Consider the following 5,350-nt stretch of genomic DNA (forward strand, 5'->3'; position numbering starts at 1 on the left):
GTTAATCATCAGGGAAATGCAAATCAAAACCACAATGAGATACCACCTCACACCTGCCAGAATCGTTATCATCAAAAAGAACACAAATAACAAATGTTGGAGAGTATGTGGAGAAAAGGAAACACTTGTACACTGTTGCTGGGAATGTAAATTGGTGCAACTGCTGTGTAAAACAGTACAGAGGTTTCTCAAAAAATTATAAATAGAACTGCCATATTACCCAGCAATCACACTCCTGGGTTTATATCTGAAAGAAACAAAAACACTAATTTAAGCCATTCTCTTCCTTGGCACTCCCTATGGGGGTGGAAGTCATCTTCTACTCAGCATCATGGCTGCTCTCAGATCCCTCGTGAAGTCCAAGATCATCAAAAGGACGACCAAGAAGTTCATTCAACAACAGTCAGACTGATATGTCAAAATTAAGTGGAACTGGCAGAAACCCAGAGGCATTGACAACAGGGTGTGAAGGAGATTCAAGGGCCAGATCTTGATGCCCAACATCAGTTATGGGAGCAACAAGAAAACAAACACATGCTGTCCAGCAGCTTCTGGAAGTTCCTAGTCCACAGCATCAAGGAACATGAAGTGCTGCTGATGTGCAACAAATCTTACTGTGCTGAAATTATTCACAATATCTTATCCAAGAACCACAAAACCATTGCGGAAAGAGCACCCCAGCTGTCCATCAGAGTCACCAATCCCAATATCAGGCTGAAAAGCGAAGAAAATGAATAGACAGCTCATGGTGCACATTGTGTTTGTGTTAATAAAACCATGAAACTCGAAAAAAACACTAATTTGAAAAGATACATGAATCCCAAAGTTCACAGTAGCATTATTCACAGTTGCTAAGATATGGAAGCCACCTAAGTGTGTTCTTTTTTTAACATCTTTATTGGAGCATAATTGCCTTAAGATGCTGTGTTAGTTTCCACAATATAACAGAGGGAATCAGCTATATGTATACATATATCCCCATATCCACTCCCTCTTGCATCTCCCTCCCACCCTCCCTATCCCACCCCTATAAGTGGTCACAAAGGATGGAGCTGATCTCCCTGTGCTATGCGGCTGCTTCCCACTAGCTATCTATTTTACATTTGGTAGTGTATATATGTCAATGCCACTCTCTCACTTCCTCCCAAATTACCCATCCCTCTCCCTGTGTCCTCAAGTCCATTCTCTACATATACGTCTTTATTCCTATCCTGCCCCTAGGTTATTCAGAAACATTTTTTTTTTTTAGATTCCGTATATATCTGTTAGCATACAGTATTTGTTTTTCTCTTTCTGACTTACTTCACTCTGTATGACAGTCTCTATGTCCATCCACCTCACTACAAATAACACAATTTTGTTTCTTTTTATGGCTAAGTAATATTCCACTGTACATATGTGCCGCATATTTTTAACCATTCGTCTGTTGATGGACACTTAGGTTGCTTCCATGTCCTGGTTATTGTAATTAGAGCTACAATGAACATTGTGGTACATGACTCTTTTTGTTTTTGTTTTGTTGTTGTTGTTTTTTAAACATCTTTATTGAAGTATAATTGCTTTACAATGGTGTGTTAGTTTCTGCTTTATAACAAAGTGAATCAGTTATACATATACATATGTTCCCATATCTCTTCCCTCTTGCATCTCCCTCCCTCCCACCCTCTCCATCCCACCCCTCTAGGTGGTCACAAAGCACCGAGCTGATCTCCCTGTGCTATGCGGCTGCTTCCCACTAGCTATCTATTTTACATTTGGTAGTGTATATATGTCCATGCCACTCTCTCACTTTGTCACATCTTACCCTTCCCCCTCCCCATATCCTCAAGTCCATTCTCTAGTAGGTCTGTGTCTTTATTCCCGTCTTGCCACTAGGTTCTTCATGACCTTTTTTTTCCCCTTAGATTCCATATATATGTGTTAGCATACTGTATTTGTTTTTCTCTTTCTGACTTACTTCACTCTGTATGACAGACTCTAACTCCATCCACCTCATTACAAATAACTCCATTTCATTTCTTTTTATGGCTGAGTAATATTCCATTGTATATATGTGCTACATCTTCGTTATCCATTCATCTGATGACGGACACTTAGGTTGCTTCCATGTCCTGGCTATTGTAAATAGAGCTGCAATGAACATTTTGGTACATGACTCTTTTTGAATTATGGTTTTCTCAGGGTATATGTCCAGTAGTGGGATTGCTGGGTCATATGATAGTTTTATTTTTAACTTTTTAAGGAACCTACAGACTGTTCTCCATAGTGGCTGTATCAATATATATTCCAACCAACAGTGCAAGAGGATACCATTTTCTCCACACCCTCTTCAGCATTTATTGTTTGTAGACTTTTTGATGATGGCCATTCTTACTAGTGTGAGGTGATAACTCATTGTAGTTTTGATTTGCATTTCTCTAAGGATTAATGATGCTGACCATCCTTTAATGTGTTTGTTGGCTATCTGTATTTTTTCTTTGAAGAAATTTCTATCTAGGTCTTTGGCCCGTTTTTGGATTGGGTTGTCTGTTATTTTGATATTGAGGTGCATGAGCTGCTTGAATATTTTGGAGATTAATCCTTTGTCAGTTGCTTCATTTGCAAATATGTTCTCCCATTCTGAGGGTTGTCTTTTCATCTTATTTATGGTTTCCGTTGTGTGCAAAAGCTTATAAGTTTCATTAAGTCCCATTGGTTTATTTTTGTTTTCATTTCCCTTTCTCTAGGAGGTGGGTCAAAAAGGATCCTGCTGTGATTTATGTCATAGAGTGTTCTGGCTATGTTTTCCTCTAAGACATTTATAGTGTCTGGCCTTACATTTAGGTCTTTAATCCATTTTGAGTTTATTTTTGTGTATGGTGTTAGTTAGTGTTCTAATATCATTCTTTTACATGTAGCTGTCTAGTTTTCCAAGCACCAATTATTGAAGAGGCTGTCTTAACTCCATTGTACATTCTTGCCTCCTTTATCAATGATAAGGTGACCATATGTGTGTGGGTTTATCTCTGGGCTTCCTATCCTGTTCCATTGATCTATATTTCTGTTTTTGTGCCAGTACCATACTGTCTTGATTACTGTAGCTTAGTAGTATAGTCTGAAGTCAGGGAGCCTGATTCCTCCAACTCTGTTTTTCTTTCTCAAGATTGCTTTGGCTATTTGGAGTCTTTTGAGTTTCCATACAAATTGTGAATTTTTTTGTTCTAGTTCTGTGGAAAATGCCCTTGGTAGTTTGACAGGGTTTGCATTGTACCTGCAGATTGCTTTGGGTAATATAGTCATTTTCACAATGTTGATTCTTCCAATGCAAGAACACGGTATATCTCTCCATCTGTTTGGATGACATTTAATTTCTTTAATCAGTGTCTTATAGTTTTCTGCATACAGATCTTTTGCCTCCTTAGGAAGGTTTTGCAATGGTAAATGAGAGTGTTTCCTTTTTTCTCTTTCAGAATTTTCATCATTACTGTGTAGGAATGTAAGAGATTTCTGTGCATTTATTTTGTATCCTGCTACTTTACCAAATTCATTGATAAGCTCTAGTAGTTTTCTGGTAGCATCTTTAGGATTCTCTATGTATAGTATCATGTCATCTGCAAACTGACAGTTTTACTTCCTCTTTTCCAATTTGGATTCCTTTTATTTCCTTTTCTTCTCTGTTTCCTGTGGCTAAAACTTCCAAAACTATGTTGAGTAATAGTGGTGAGAGTGGGCAACCTTGTCTTATTCATGATCTTAGTGGAAATGGTTTCAGTTTTTCACCATTTAGAAAAATGTTTGCTGTAGCTTTGTCATATATGGCCATTATTATGTTGATGTAAGCTCCCTCTATGCCTACTTTCTGAGGTTTTTTATCATAAGTGTGTGTTGAATGTTGTCAAAAGCTTTTTCTGCATCTATTGAGATTAACATATGGTTTTTATCATTCAGTTTGTTAATATGGTGTATCACATTGATTGATTTGCGTATATTGAAGAATCCTTGCATTCCTGGGTTAATCCCCACTTGATCATGGTGTATGATCCTTTTAATATGCTGTTGGATTCTGTTTGCTAGGATTTTGTTGAGGATTTTGGCATCTATGTTCATCAGTGATATTGGCCTGTAGCTTTCTTTCTTTGTGACATCTTTGTCTGGTTTTGGTGTCAGGGTGATGGTGGCCTCGTAGAATGAATTTGGGAGTGTTCCTCCCTCTGCTATATTTTAGAAGGGTTTGAGAAGGATAGATGTTAGCTTTTCTCTAAATGTTTGATAGAATTCGCCTGAGAAGACATCTGGTCCTGGGCTTTTGCCTGTTGGAAGATTTTTAATCACAGTTTCAATTTCAGTGCTTGTGATTGGTCTGTTCATATTTTCTATGTCTTCCTGATTCAGTCTCGGGAGGTTGTGCTTTTCTAAGAATGTGTCCTTTTCTTCCAGGTGGTCCATTTTATTGGCATATAGTTGTTTGTAGTAATCTCTCATGATCCTTTGTATTTCGGCAGTGTCCAATGTTACTTCTCCTTTTTCATTTCTAATTCTGTTGATCTGAGTCTTCTTCATTTTTTTCTTGATGAGTCTGGCTCATGGTTTATCAACTTTTTTTATCTTCTCAAAGAACCAGCTTTTAGTTTTATTGATCTTTGTTAATGTGTCCTTCATTTCTTTTCCATATATTTCTGATCTAATTTTTATGATTTCTTTCCATCTGCTAACTTTGGGGTTTTTTGCTCTTCTTTCTCTAATTGTTTAGGTGTAGGTTTAGGTTGCTTATTTGAGATTATTCTTGTTTCTTGAGGTAGGATTTTATTGCTATAAAATTCCCTCTTAGAACTGCTTTTGCTGCATCCCATTTGTTTTGGATTATCTTGTTTTCATTGTCATTTGTTTCCAGGTATTTTTGTTTCCTCTTTGATCTCTTCAATAATCTCTTGATTATCTAGTAGTGTATTGTTTAGCATCCATGTGTTTGTATTTTTTACAGCTGTTTTTCCCATAATTGATATCTACTCTCATAGCATTGTGGTCGGAAAAGGTACATGATATGATTTCAGTTTTCTTAAACTTACCAAGGCTTGATTTGTGTCCCAAGATGTGATGTATCCTAGACAGTGTTCATGAGCACTTGAAAAGAAAGTGTATTCTGTTGGTTTTGGATGGAATATCCTGTAAATATCAATTATGTCCATCTTGTTCAATGTGTCATTTAAAGCTTGTGTTTCCTTATTTATTTTCATTTTGGATGATCTGTCCTTTGGTGAAAGTGGTGTGTTAAAGTCCCCTACTATGATTGTGATACTGTCAATTTCCCCTTTTTTGGCTGCTAGCATTTGCCTTATGTATTGAGGTGTTCCTATTTTGGGTGCAGAAATAT

General features: G+C 37.1%; 1 pseudogene; it reads left to right on the forward strand.

Annotated features, from left to right (window-relative positions):
• The first annotated feature begins 331 nt into the window (after positions 1-331).
• Positions 332-738, forward strand: LOC103015246 (60S ribosomal protein L32-like; annotated as a pseudogene).
• The last annotated feature ends 4,612 nt before the right edge of the window (positions 739-5,350 follow it).

Source organism: Balaenoptera acutorostrata, chromosome X, assembly GCF_949987535.1.
Source record: "Balaenoptera acutorostrata chromosome X, mBalAcu1.1, whole genome shotgun sequence".
Classification (NCBI taxonomy): domain Eukaryota; kingdom Metazoa; phylum Chordata; class Mammalia; order Artiodactyla; family Balaenopteridae; genus Balaenoptera; species Balaenoptera acutorostrata.